General features: G+C 37.3%; 1 pseudogene; it reads left to right on the forward strand.

Annotated features, from left to right (window-relative positions):
- The first annotated feature begins 6,381 nt into the window (after positions 1 to 6,381).
- LOC134362464 (probable ATP-dependent RNA helicase DDX23) lies at positions 6,382 to 7,145 on the forward strand (annotated as a pseudogene).
- The last annotated feature ends 8,627 nt before the right edge of the window (positions 7,146 to 15,772 follow it).

Raw genomic sequence — 15,772 nt, forward strand, 5'->3', positions numbered from 1 at the left:
TTGCCTAAACAGAAATGGCCAAAGAATAAGCCTTCACACTTGGAAAACTGAATAATAACAATTCCCATTTCTTCTGGGCCTGAACCAGCCATGTACACTGGTTCTCTGCCAGGTTTTTCAGAATGATCAGGGAAAGCTGAAAACAGATCAAATTAATTCATTTAAAGATCAAAGGGTGTGCATACGATATGATTTCATTAAGAATTAAATAATCCACATGATTTCAAGGTTAATGACAAAAAAACTACTCCACATAACTGCTTAAAACTCCCAGAAGGCATTTGAATGAGGAATAATGGCCTTTAACTAAGAACAGACCCTTCTAGGTTTAATAAGAAGTGATTTCTCTTAATTGCAATTTCCTTGAAGAAAGGTATTCAAGGCCTCAGAGACTGACAAATTGTAGCTAGAATTGATGCAGGAGACTCAACTGAACCAAAAAATGGGAGTTTTAAATCCAGCCAGCTCTATGATCTCCTGACAGCGCTTAGCAATTTTACCGTGTGCACTGCAGGTCCTTAAAAATGTCAAATCAAATTGAAGAAAATAATGGGTGGGAATTAGCAAATTCGTTGATTGCAATGGTTTTTCCTGTTAGTGGAACTACAACTTGAGAGTGAGGTGAATGCCTCTGCAGGCAGAGGGCCATGAGAAAGAGGAAGAGAAACATGGTGGAGCTCAGAACACAAAGCCTGACAGTGAGAAATGAGGCTGACACACTGTCACAGCAACGTGTTTAAAGGTGGACATGAAGTCAAGACGGACTCAGGAGCAAACGCAGGGAGGATTTGGCCCTTACAGTGAGTGGGATGGAGACCCACATCTTGAGCCCTAACCCCTTTTGGGAAATAGACTACCAGACAAATACTGTCTAGAGTTCATACTTGCTTTTTGTTTTTGTTAAGAAAATAATTTGCTTCTTATCTGGGGCCCAAAGTCACCCTGAATATCTGATGAAAAGTAATGATCACTCCATGAAAAACGCACATACATTTTACTTCTAATTTTTGGTTTTCATAATTGAAAAGCTATCTTCCATACTGCTTAAGAACCTTTGCTTTATAGGACAGATAAAAGCAGCTAACTCCATTCTGGGGAGTGACCTTGTGATTCTCTTTTACATATATCATCTAATCAAATCCTACCATAATGACACAAAGTGGATATCTCTATCTCCATTTATGTAGAGGAAGGAACGAAGTTCAAAGAATTTGAGTAATTTATAAAGTCAATGTGACTGTTAAATATTGTGAGACAAGACTTTGCGGAGTATCCGTGCACCCACCCCCTACCTTTCCTAACTTCATTGTACTTAGGGAGGACCAGGAGACTAGTTGTGGCCAATGGATTGAGAGCAAGAGTGATGTTTGCCATTGCTGGATCAAAGTTAAATAGAGTCAGTGGATGAACCTCTAGCTTTTCTTTCCCTACCCACCAACCATAGATGCCACATGTTGAGATATTGGGCAGGTTGTGCTGCTATAAAATATGAACCCTAATTGTCAGTGACGTAAAACCACTGCTGTTTTTCTCTTGCTCACCCTACCTGCACAAAAGGGTCAGTGGGAGCTGTGGTCACTGTAGTTATCCAGGTACCCAGGCTCATGGGCTGTCCGTCCTACACAGGCGCCCACGACTGCTGAAACAGGGAATAAAATGCTGGACTGCACGCTTGTTTTAGGTCTGCCTTTCAGAAGCAACAAACATGATTTCCTCTCTCATTTCATTAGCAAAGAAATTCACTATAGTACCCAGTTATTCATGTAAACCCTAATCTAAGTGCTGCTGGGAAGGTGTTTTGTAGATGTGGTTAAGACTGACAGTCAGTTGACTTTAGTTAAAGGAGATTATTGTTGATAATCTGGGCAGGCCTCATCTAATCAGTAAAAAGCCTCAAGAGCAAAACTCGGGTTTCCTTGAGAAAGAAGAAATTGTGCCCGAGACCACAGCACCAGCTAGCTCTTGCCTGAGAATTTCCAGCCTGCTGATCTGTCCTACAAAGTTTGGATTTACCAGCCCCCACAATAATGTATGCCAATTCCTTGAAATAAATAGATAAATAAATAAATAAATAAATAAATAAATAAATTCATTCTACTGGTTCTATTTCTCTGGACAACCCTGACTGACAAAGCCACACCTAACTTTAAGAGGGTACATCTACTAGGCCTGGAACTAGAGAACCTATGATCAGCTCTCATGAACACCACAATGTCTGAGTCATTATGCTCCAAAAAATGTATGAGTTGTATTGGGTTTTGTGTAAAACAGAAGTAAATTTACAAATAAAACGATTCAAGGCCAAAGTATTTTTATTTTCTGTTTAACTTTTTACAAAAACTTTTTATTGACTTTTCTTTTAAAATGGCATAAAATATGTTTTTAGCTTAGTTAATTTTTATGAACTAAATACATACATATAATCAGCATACAGATTAAAACAGAGAATACAGCTAACACTCCCAAGAAATAAATTTTTATTGTAATAAGATGCCGAAATTGTAAGGTGAATTATTCTCCACACATACCTGAGGCTATCTTACCTAATTTATAATCCAAGTTGAACTTGGCAGTTATTTGTCTCCAAAGCTAACAAAGTTTTTCCCATCAAGATTATATACATACATAATGTGTTATTATTATTATCATCAGTTAACATTTAGTAAATGTATAGAAGCCAGGCACTGCGCCAAGCATTTTACTTAATGATAACATACATAGTGATGAAAATATGTCCCAATCACTGGGCCAATTACCACAGTATGTTTTAATATTCCTTAAAAAAGTCCTTTTAAGCTGGCGCTATAGTTCTAACCATTTTACACGCAGGAAAACTGATGAGGTCACCTGACTTACACTCTGAGCCACTACTTCTCACTGGTTCTTGGAGTTGGGAATGTGCATGAGGCTGTGCAGCAAAGTAGACCACCACACTGGAGGTCGGGGTTTAAGTTGATGGGCTCCTTTTAGCCTGTGAATGACAGGCATTCCCTAAGTTCCTCATGCTTTCTGGCCTCTGATTCTTTGCCATCTGTCTCTGGGTAAGCAGATTCAATGCTCATCAGTAATATGCAACTTTAAGCTCTTAGACACTTAGAATCAGAGAAGCTGGAAATGAGCATTTTGTGAACTGTTTTTTCCCCAGCTATTGTTAAAAATTTCAAAATACAAAACATATTAAAGAATATTATGATGAACGCCTATATACCCTCCACCTATGTTTGTCAATGTTTTGCCATATTTGCTTTCTGTTTCTCTCTCTCTGTGTCTCTCCTTACACACACATGCACATTTTTGTTAAACCATTCAAAGTAAATTTTAGGCATCATTCACTTAAACCATTTTAAGCATCAGTTTCCTATCTCTCGAGAACCATCTTCTTTATAAACATACTACTATCAGCAGCCCTAGAAAAATTAGCAATAAATTCACAATATCACCTAGTGGTATATCACCTAGTGGCATATCACCTCCTTATTAAAATTTTACCAAATTGCCCCCAAAATGTGTTTTATTACTTTTATCTTTATTTTATTTTTTTGAATCAGAATCTCATCAAGATATTGTATCACATTTAGTTCTCATGTATTTCAATCCCTTTCAGGCTAGAACTACCCTGTTGAATATAGTTCCTCAGTATCACTAGCCACATTCAAGTATCCAGTAACCATACATAGTTAATGGTTACTATATTAGATTTCAAAGATTGAGAATATTTTCATTATTGCTTGAAGTTCTAATGGACAGGTCTGAGTTAGAACAATTCCTAGATATTTTCTTGTCATGATATTGGCTTTTGGAAGAGTCTAAGAGTTACCTTACAGAATTCCCATAGTGGATTGGTCTGATTGCTTCTTCCTGGTGTCCTAGAACTGGAATTTAGCTCTAAAGCTTGATTAAATTCAGGCTAAGCTTTTTTTTTAGTGTGAATAGAATAGTACACAGGCAATGTTATATTTCCTTAGGTATTATATCAAAAGGCCCATAATATCAGGTTGTAACCAATGTTGCCAGTGCTGTATTTCTTGGAGGGACATTGGTTATTCTAAATTCTGTGGCTATTTAGTTTTTGCTTGGTAAAGGGACCATCTATTGGCATAGAATACATTTCAGTAAAACTAATTTGGCAGATTATTTAGGAAAGAGCCTCTTCTAGTGAATTATTTTATTTTTGGTGGACTACTGAATTAAAAAAAAAGGTTTTATTTCTCCTTTTCCAAACATTAAAAATTTACTTTTAAAACTATAAACAAATACCTGTTATATGCCAGGTATTTGATAGAGCACATTTCACGTGCCATAATTTCTTGATTTTAAGATGCCACCAATTATATATCATACATTTAAAAACATATTTTTAAGGATAAAAAAGAAACATAAAGTCAATTTTAATAACTGACATGACCATGTATTTATAATTGGACAGCTGTCCAATTAGAAACCAATTTATTTTACTTTTATAGTTAAGTTTGATTTAAACCTGTTTACAATGAGAAGGTAAAGATTCACTTAAATCCCTTGCAGCCATTGGAAAAGATTCAGATTACTGAACACGATGGTACACTGTTTTTCATAATTCATGCTATGATTTAAACTTTTCAGCAATTGATAGGCCATTGCATATTAAGGAGCAATAATCTTGGCATTTTGGTTTTAACTTCTCACTTTTTAGGACTACAATCCAGATGTCCTATTTTATTGGTTTGGTATTTAATTCCATTGTTGTCAGAGAACATATTCTGTATGATATCAATCTTTTGATTTAACAAGATTTGTTTCCTTGCCTGGCATATGGTCTGTCTTGGCAAATGCACCATATGCTCTTGAAAAGAAGGTATATCCTGTGATTGTTGATAGTATTTCATAAATATCAATCAGGTCAAGTTAGTTAATAGTATTCAAATCATCTATGTCTTTACTGAATTTCTTTCGACTTGCTTTTTCAATTGCCGAGAGGGAGAGCTGTTAAAATCCCCTACTATGTGCAATCATCTACTACTCCTTTTAACTGTTTTTTGCTTCATGTGTAATGAGGCCCTGTTTATGATTGTTATGTGTTTGTAACAAATTTTCATTTGAATGAATCATTATGAAATGTTGTCTTAGTTCAGGCTGCTTTATCAGAATACCAGAGACTTGGTGGCTTAAACAACACAAGTTTATTTCTCACAGTTCTGGAGACTGGGAAATCCAAGATCAAGGGGCCATCAGATCCTGTGTCTGGGAGGGCCTGCTTCCTGGTCTGCAGGGCTTCTTCTCCTGGTCTCCTTACATAGCAGAGAGGAGACAGGGAGATCAAGGTCTCATGTTTCTTATAAAAGCACTAATTCCCTTTACAAGGGCTCTGTCCTTATGACTTAATTGCCTCCTGAAGGCCACACCTTCTCAGACCATCAGATTGGATGCTGGGATTTCAACAGAAATGTTGGGGGAGTCAAAAACATTCAGTTCATAGCACATGTCCACCTTTATAATACACTTTTTCTTAACATCTACTTTATCTAATATTAATACAGCCACTCTAGTCTTCTCATGCCTACTATTTGCCTTTTCTGTCCATTTCATTTACTTTTTCCATCCATATGTGTATTTATATTTAAAGTGTTCCTCTTATTGACAGCATATATTTGGGTCTTGCTTTTTTATCCATTCTAATAATCTCTGCTTTTAATTGGAATGCATAGTCCATGTAATTATTTATGTGATTAGATTTAGGTCTACCATTTTATTTGCCATTCTATTATTTGTCTCCACTGCTTTTTATTACTATGTTTCTGTCTCCCTGCTTTCTTTTCCTTATTGAGGAATTCCATTTCACTTTATCTATTGGCTTTTTAGCTGTACCTCATTGTATCATTTTTAGTAGTAATGTATGGATTGAAATGTACATCCTTATTCTTCACAATCTGTTTCGGTTACATATTGTACTGATTTACATAAAATTTAACATGTCTGCAACCAAGAAGTTCCAAATACTCTTACTTTACCATCCATATACTTACATTTTTATATGAATTATATCTACTTTCATTGCAAAACCTACAAGGTAATGCTGTGATTTTGCTTTAAATACTAATTTTTAAAATAGATTTATTAAAAAGTTTTTTTTGTATTTATTCCGATATTTAGTATATATGTGTTGCCCTTTTCTCTTTCATGAATATATGAGTTTCCTTCTGATATTTTTCCTTCCTCTTGAAGAACTTCCTTTAGCATTTCTTGTAGTGCAGTTCTGCTGGCAGCAAATTCTGTTGTATTTTTTAATTGAAAAGTATCATTATTTCTCTTTATTCACCTGCCTAATATAGAATTATTGGTTGAGAGGTTTTTGTTTGTTTGTTTTCTGCTGGCACTTTATATATATTTATAGATATTGTTCCAATGAGTCCTGACTTCCTCAGCAACCAGAAACCAGACACAGATGAGGCTGAGGACCTTGAGAAGATGTTGGCCAACTTCGAGTCAGAAAAACTTAAGTACCACCACACAGTCATGTTCACAGCCACCATCCCTCCAGCAGTGAGGCATCTGACCATGAACTTTCTTAGGCTACCTGCTGTGATATACATTGGCTCTGCATGCAAATCCCATGAACACATGGAACAGAAGATCTTCCTCATATCAGTAAAGAGAAAAAAGCTGTTGGCAATCTTGGAGCAAGGCTTTGATCCACCTGTCATCATTTTTGTCAACCAGAAGAAGGGGTAGGAGGGTTTGGCCAAATCCCTGGAGAAGGTGGGGTACAATGTTTGAATACCACATGGTGGAGAAGGCCAAGAGCAGCGAGAGTTTATACTGTCCAACCTCAACGCTGGGGTCAAGCATATTTTTGTGGCTAAAATGGATGTGACTGGTCATGGTACTGACATTGAAGATGTATCTATGATTGGCAACTATGATGTAGCCGAAAATATCGGTGATTGCATCCATTGCATTGGCCACAGGGGACAAGCAGGCAAGAGTGGTGTGGCTGTCACCTTTCTCACCAAAGAGGACTCTGTTGTGTTCTATGAGCAGATGTTAATCATTCTGGAAAGCCCCATGTCTTCCTGCCCCCCAGAGCTAGCCAACCACCCAGATGCCCAGCACAAGTTAGGCACATCCTCACCAAGAAGTGCTGGGAAGAGACCATCATCTTTGCCTGACACAGCACTATTCCCACGGGTTTTAGGGCATGCTCTGAAGCTGCCTGATGCCTCTTCTGCAGGACCGTCACATCCCTCCTTCCAGATCCTTGCTTTTGGATTATGGGGGCATTGGAAGCAATCGAAATGTCCCGACCCGCGAGATATTCAACCGGGACCCTGGAGAGGGGAGTGGGAATTGGTGGGAACAAGAGATGAGAGAAATGGAGACAAGACAGTATTCTGATCAGGTCTCGTTTATAGCCAGAAGGTCACAGCTTATATAGCCATCAGGAGGGAATCAGCAGATAAGGAAGTATGCAGATGTTTTCCGGGAAAAACCACAGGGCAAGTTGTTCTGGGAAACGGAACATTTCTCAGCTATCTAAAGCAATGTAGCAGCGTTATCTACGCCTAGGGCTGTGCAAGCAGTAAGAAGGAGAAAAGGGCAGAAAGGTCACAGCATTTATATCTTTAGTGCCAGAGGGCTATTGGCAGGGCTTCATGACCCTGGGCAGGCTATGATCTGGGCTCTTTGGCCCCGGACATCAAACTCCCTGACCTAGACCTCAGGTCTGGAGGCCTGAGTGTGGTGCTGCAAAAGGAGAGGAAGATACTGTAGGAGGCAGGGAGCAAATTACTACAGATTTGGGCCCAGCTCTGCCCCTCGGGATGGGGAGGGGGCTTTGGGATTGTACTGACCCATCAGCTCTTGCCGGGTTATGAAGCAACCAATTTGCATTACCCCCCAGGCTGAACAAAAAGCTGGCTGTTTGCATGGAATCTCCTTTGACTTTGTAACTCCAAACTGCAGAAAATTATTGCTCTAGATGACCTGCACCTTGAGGATTATGGACCTTGGACTCTTACTGTCATTTTGACAGCCATTTTCTTCTTTGGATTACAACGTGAGAGCCTTCAGAGCTGTGCACAGCCCCTTGCCCAGGGATATTGTGCATTCTAGGCATCCCTCCCCTGGGAATTTTTTTAGTAGATGTGGGGACAGGGTGAGCTGGTTGTGTCCATCTTTAAGTCACTGAGTGAAATTTCTGTTTTCTATTCTCTGAGAAGATGAGTTTGTATGTTCTGAAAATAAATACATGAAACAAAAAAAAAAAAAAAAGAAGAAAGAAAAAGAAAAATACTTGGTAATTTTAAATTATTGCTCCCCTGTATTTGATATGTAGTTTTTCATATTGTTCCACAACCTGACCTTCACAGTTTCTGATGAGAAATGCTTAATAATTTAAATTATTGCTCATCTGTATGTAAATGTAGTTTTTCTCTGACTGCCTTAAAGGCATATTCTTTATCTTTGATTTTCAATAGTTTGGCTATGATGTACTCACCCATGCTTTTCTTTGTATTTGTCCTCTGCAATTTATTGACTTTCTTGAATATGAAAATATCCATACTACCCAAAGTGATCTACAAATTCAATACAATCCCCATCAAAATACCAATGACATTCTTCACAGAAATAGAAAAAAAAAAAATACTAACATTCATATGGAACAAAAAAGGACCCTGAATGGCCAAAGAAATCCTGAACAACAACAAAAAAAGCTGGAGGCATTACACTACCTGACTTCAAATTATACTAAAAAGCTATAGTAACCAAAAAACAGCATCGCATTGGCATAAAAACAGTCATAGAGACTGATGGAACAGAATAGAGAACCCAGAAATCTGTCTACATACTTAGAGCCAAATGATCTTTGACAAAAGCATCAAGGACATACATTGGAGAAAGGACAGCATTTTCAACAAGTGGTGCTGAGAAAACTGGGCATCCATACATAGAAGAATGAAATTAGATCTTTCCTCTCACCATATACTAAAATTAACTCAAAATGGATTGATGACTGAAATATAAGACCTGAAACTATAAAACCCATAAATGAAAACATAGGGGAAACACTTCAAGAAGTAGGACTGGGCAAATGCTTTATGAATAAAATCTCAAAAGCATAGGCAACAAAAGAAAAAATGAACAAGTGACATTATATCAAACTAAAAAGCTTACAGCAAAGGAAATAATCAATAGAGTGAAAAGGCAACCTACAGAATGGGAGAAAATATTTGCAAACTATGCATTCCAGGAAGAGATTAATATCCAGAATATACAAGGAATTCAAACAACTTAATAGTAAAAAAGCAAAACAAAAAAACCTCTCCCAAAACAAAAACAGATTAAAAAATGGGCCAATGAGTGGGATAGACATTTTTTAAAGGAAGATATACAAATGGCCAACAGGTACATGAAAAATGCTCGACATCACTTACCATCAGGAAAATGCAAGTTAAAACCACATTGCTATTACCAGAAAGACTGAGAATAACATACGCTGGCAAGGATGTGGAGAAAAGGGAACTCTTCTACATTGTTGGTGGGACTGTAAATTGGTGCAGCCATTATGGAAAACAATATGAAGGTTTCTCAAACAACTACAGATAGAACTACCATACACTCCAGCAATCCCACTGCTGGGTATATACCCAAAGGAGTGGAAATCATCATGTTGAAGGGATACCTGCACTCCCATGTTCATTGTAGCTCTGTGCACAATAGCCAAGATATGGAACCAACATAAATGTCTGTCAGAGGAAAACTGGACAAGGAAAATGTGGTAAATATACAATATGGAATACTGCTCAGCCATTAAAAAGAATGAAATTCTGCCATTTGCAGCAGCATGGATGAGCCTAGAGAAAATTACGTTAAGTGAAATAAGCCAGGCACAGAAAGAGAAATAACACATCCTCATGTCCTAACCCATAAATGGGAGCTAAGAAAGAGAAAGAAATAAAGGAAGGAAGGAAGGAAGGAAGAGAAACAATCATATTAGTATGTGGAAATTTAAGAAGGAGGGAAGAGAAATGTGGTTACTAGAGGCAGGAAAAGGGGGAGGGAAGGGAGGATAGCAAGAAATGGGTTAATGGGCAAAAAACAGCTAGCTAGGAAAAATAGTTCCTATTGATGCACAGTTCAGCTAGGCTCCTATACTTAACATTAATTTACTGCATGTTGTCAAATGAATAGAAGAGAGGAGATATGTCCTCAATACAAAGAAATGATTATGTACTGTAATGATGTTTTTATTTCACTGCTCAAATTTATCTATTGATTTAATTTTAATTTATCAATATACAACATAGTTGATTTTCATATCCCTTTACCAATTCCTCCTTTTCCTCCCTCCCTCTTCCCCACTCCCACCCATCAACATCATATCTGTTCTCTTGTCTTAACAAGTTCAAGGAATTGTTGTGATTTCTGTGTCTTCTTCCCACCCCCCCGTTCATTTTATATTTGCTTATTTATTTTTATTAGTTCCCACAAATAAGTCAGAACATGTGGTATTTCTCTTTCTGTGCCTGGCTTATTTCACTTAATATAATTTTCTCTAGGTCCATCCATATTGCTGTGAATGGTAGTAGATATACCACATTTTCCTCATCCACTCATCTGATGATGGGCATTCAGGTTGGTTCCAACTCTTGGCTATTGTAAATAGTGCTGCAATAAACATGGGGGTGCAGGTATCCCTTTGACATGATGATTTCCATTTCTCTGGGTATATTCCTAGCAGTGAATATATATATGCAGGTCATATGGTGGATTTATTTGTAATTGTTTGAGGAACCTCCATACCATTTTCCATTAAGGCTGCACCATTTTGCAGTCCCACCAACAGTGTAGGAGGGTTCCTTTTTCTCCACATCCTCTCCAACATTTGTCATTTGCAGTCTTTTGGATATTAGCCATCCTAACTAGAGTGAGATGGTATATCAAAGTGGTTTTGATTTGCATTTCCCGAATGCTGAGTAATATTGAGCATTTTTTCATGTGTCTGCTGGCCATTCATATATCTTCCTTTGAGAAATGCCTTTTCAGCTCCTTTGCCCATTTTTAAATTGGGTTACTTATTTTTTTGCTGTTAAGTTGTTTGAGTTCCTTGTATGTTCTGGTTATTAATCCTTTGTCAGATGTATATTTGTCATATGTATATTTCTTCCACTCTGTTGGTTGTCTTTTCGCTCTCTTAATTGTTTCTTTTGCTTTGCAGAAGCTTTTTGGTTTGATATAATACTATTTGTTTATTTTTCCTTTGGTTGCCTGTGCTTTTGGGGTCACATTAATAAAGTCTGTACCCAATCCTACTTCCTGGTGAGTTTCCCCTATGTTTTCTTTAAGGAGTTTTATTGTTTCAGGAAGCATATTTAATTCTTTAATCCATTTTTATTATTTTTCTCAGGATTGCTTTGGCTATTCATGGTCTTTTGTTGTTCTGTGTGAATGTTAGAATTGTTTTTTCCAATTCTGAGAAAAATGTCATTGGAATTTTGATGGGAATTGCATTGAATCTGTAGATCATTTTGGGTAGTATGGACATTTTCACAGTGTTAATTCTTCCAATCAAAGTGCATGGGATATTTTTCCATCTTCTTGTGTCCTCTTTAATTTCTCTCAACAGTGATTTATAGCTCTCATCGTAGAGATTTTTCACATCCGTTGTTAAATTTATTCCTAGGTATTTTATTTTTTTGGTGACTATTGTAAATGTGCTAGCTTTCTTGATTTCTTTTATATACTAAATATTCTGACTTGATCCTCACACATTGTACACAGGTATTGATATTCAACTTTGTATCCCACAAGTATGTATAATCAATTCTGTTTCAGTCAAAATAAAAAGAAAATATCATTAAAAAAAAAATTGAAAAAAAGAGAAAATTTATACCTTGCACCAAATTTGAGAAATTTTTTAACCATTATTTTTTCAAATATTTTTTTGCACCATTCTCTTTGTTCTCACGTTTTGGGACTACAGCCACACATATGTTAAACTTTTTGATATTGTGTCACATGTCCTTGAGGCTCTCTCTCTTTCTGTGTTTATTCTATCTGTAGGTCAGGTTGGTTAATTCCTATTGATCTTGTTCAAGTTTATTGACTATCTTCTGTGATCATGATTCTGCTATTAAACGCATCCCACATATCTTTTTAAAAAAATTCAGGTATTATATCTTTGAATCCTAAGATTTTCTTTTGGTTCTGTTTTATATCTTTTATTTCTCTGATGAGCTATCTTATATTTTCATTTAAAATGAGCATATTTTCTTTAGTTTCATTGAACATATTTAGAGCAACTCCTTTAAGTTGCTTGCTTGCTAATTTCATTATGTGTGTAATCTCAAGGTTTTGCATCTGTTGACTGGGTCTTCTTCTTGAGAATGGTTACATCTTCCTGGTTTTCTTATGTCAGTAGTATTAGATTACATCCTGAGCATTGTGAATGTTTTGCTGATTTATGGCAGTCTTCTGAAAAATGTGATATTTTTGTTTTAGCTGAAAATTCACTTGGCTACACCCACACTGAAATTTTGTCTCACCTGTGATGAGCAGCAGTTCAAATCACAGTTCAATTTTTTTTTAACTTTTAATGCAATTGTTTTGAATTTTACCAGGGGTCAGCCAGAATCTTGCAAGCTTGTACACAGAACCTGCAGCTCCCCTTCCTTAATTCTCTCTCTTCTAGGATTCCCCCTCACCTTCTGTGGTTGTGGTTACCCTGGGTTCTCCTGTCTTATTCCCCAGACCAGAAAGACAGTGGTTTTTCTATTGAAATTTTGGTCATCCTATGCCATGCTAGAACACAATCACCCTGTGGCAAAATCTGCAAAAATATAGAGCTCAAATTATATTATTCCCTTATTCAAAATTTTAATATCCCTCCAAAATCTTTCTGCCTTAGATTTTTATTCAGCGCTTTCCGGTAGTTGTTTTGTACATTTTTTCCCATGTACATTGATCTGTTAGTAGCTTACCCAAGCATGTCAGAAATGGGACCTGCTTAACTAAAAATTGCACTGCTGGAAGTTACATGGTTTCTAGTGGAAATCAATGTGAGAACAATTTGTTAAAGTTTGTTTTCTATAGTTGTCTGTGAAGATACCAGAGCTAGTAAGACAAGCTAGGTTTTTACAGAAGTTATGCCATGAGAGGATAAGTGCTTGAGATGGATGAGGAGGGGGCAGATTTTGAAGATATTTAATAAGAAAAATTGACAGAGCTTACATGCTAAGATTTGGTTTGTAAAAGAGGGGGTAATATGAAACTGGGCCTCTATTTTTTTAGATGAGTGACTGCATAAATTGAAGTGGAAGAAATGGAACAGCTTTTTCATGGAAGGAAGTGGGTATAAGGAGTTCAATTTTGGAAATTTTGAGTTTGAGAAGTTTGCGGGCAACCAAAATGAATATGTTTATCATATGCAATTTGATGCGTGGGTTTGGACTTTTAGCAAAGAAGTCAAGATTCAAGAGTCTTCAGCACATACGTGGCAGTTCAAGCTCTGGGAGTCAATGGGAATTTATTCTGTGGGCAGTGGCAGCTGCCGGAAACTTGTGAAAAGGGAATTGGAGGGACCCAGTGGAAAGCTTCATCTGGTTTAGTGGAGAACAGCCTGGATTGGTTGGACAGGGGCTTGAAAGTAGGCAGGCCAGGTAGTGAATTTACTTGAGTAATCGACGCATGACAGCATCTGAGGTGAGAGAATGGATAGATAGAAGTGAGACCCTTTAGAAAACTAAAGCCAGCAGAACTGGTTAAATACTTTTATATCTTCTTAACTCATATTACTCTGGCCATGAATGAAAAATCAAGCTAATAAACAAATGAAAACCAGGGTTTCCCCCACGTACCTCACCTCTCACCTGCAGCCAGTCCCCATACCTCCACATTTCTGATCTGGTGATAGGCTCCATGGTCCCACAAGGTTGATGTCGATCAAGGCCAGATCGAATATGACTCAACTTACGGTAAATACCATGGATTTCCAGGCAAGTCCTAGGAAACCAAATAAACCTCTGATGGTCACTTTCAACCCTGAAAGTCTTTAGTTATTCACTCTTTTCATCACTTGCAAGCTTTTTTCTCTGACATTCCACTGGGCCATTTCTCTCCTTGGAATCCTTCAGAGCCCAGCTTTTATCATTTGCAACATTTAAGATATTTCCTCAGACTTTGGACCTGTTGGTTATTTATAGACAAATGGCAGAGTTGCCACACTGAGTCTGCTGATATTGAACACTTTAAGACTCCTGTATGCTTTGCATTATTCACAGCAGAACGGGCCTACCTTTTCCTGAAGTCCTTCCTTCCTCCTCACGCTCTTTTTTCATTCTGTGAAGCTTGCAAACTGAATTCTTCTGGAGGAAAGAATAATCTTGTTAGAAAACAAAAGGAAAAACAACTTCTTTTTTTAAGTCAGAAATAATTATTTTTATTCATAGGCAACTCTAAAAAATGCATTTAGGTTTTGTTGATAAGGTGCCATGATGCAGTGAGCTGAAGTTGTCTTTGCAATTCAAGAAAGTCTGGGTGCATCTATACCTTCAAAAAGAGACATAGACTATATTACCTTCCAGACTGGCTTCTGCTGGATATCCTGACTATGATCTATCTTACGGTATCCATGTCTATGTGTATGTATGTATATATGTATTATCAAATACATGTAATACACAGCATGTAGCCAAGCCATCTTTTATGTAATTTATAAATATTTACTTGTTAAATCCTTCTAATACTCTACAAGACTGATGCTTTTATAACTCCATTTTACATGATAGCATACTAAGGCACAAAATTTTGAGAGATGAAGAGTATGATAAGGCAGATAGATCTCTCAAGGTTATACAATCGTAAGAGATGGAACAAAGTTTCAGTCCAGGTTTGGTGCTGGAGTCGGAGTTTTTAACTTCTGTGCTACACTGCTTCTCTTAATTCTGAATCCCCTCCCCACCACATCCCCCCAACTGGAAAATGGAAAATTTCAGCAGTTGAATTCCAAGGTTTTCCCCTCCATTTAAGGTTTATTATAGTGTGAGTCTCTTAAAGATATCATGCCCCCTCACTCATTTGCTTGTTTGCCTGACAAATTGGTGTTATCGTAGTTCAAATATTTTTAAATTAATAATATCCTGCTCACACATTAGTGCTTATTAAAACATATTGATTTGGTATAAATACCAATTATATGTGGTATATAATGCAAAAATCTGGCCTTCCAGATGGTTCCATTAGGGATTCCATATGCACAGAAAAGTCTTTTCTTCCAGTGTGCATGGTGGTCAGTGGTGATTTCCTGAGTGCTTTTTTCTCCTCAGTGCATAGGACAGTGTGACAGACTAAAGATGGCCACAGATTCTTTGATGTTCTGCTCATCAAGAGGTGTAGTCTGTGCTCCTTCCCCTTAACTCTGGGTGTGTTCTGTAACTGCCTTGATCAATAGAATTGGTAGTAGTGATGCCAAACTAGTCTCTGGGCCAAGATATTAAGAGTCTGGAAGCTTCCACATCTTATCTTGACACCCTCACTAGAAGAATCCAGATGTCATGCAGAAGATCCATGTAATAGAAACCCATTTGGAGAAAAACCACAGCCCCCAGACCTGGTGAAGCTTCTATCAGATCCATCAATTGCACCAATTTTCTGGCCCATCACTGAGCTTCCCCAGTTAATGCAGCATGAGACAGATAAGCCTTCCCAATAATCCTTGCTAACATGTCATGCTCTTACACAAAATAAAAGGCTGTTGTTTTAAGATGCTAGCTTTGGAAGTAGATAGCAGTAGATAAAT

This window comes from Cynocephalus volans, chromosome 14, assembly GCF_027409185.1.
Source record: "Cynocephalus volans isolate mCynVol1 chromosome 14, mCynVol1.pri, whole genome shotgun sequence".
NCBI classification, from domain to species: Eukaryota; Metazoa; Chordata; class Mammalia; order Dermoptera; family Cynocephalidae; genus Cynocephalus; species Cynocephalus volans.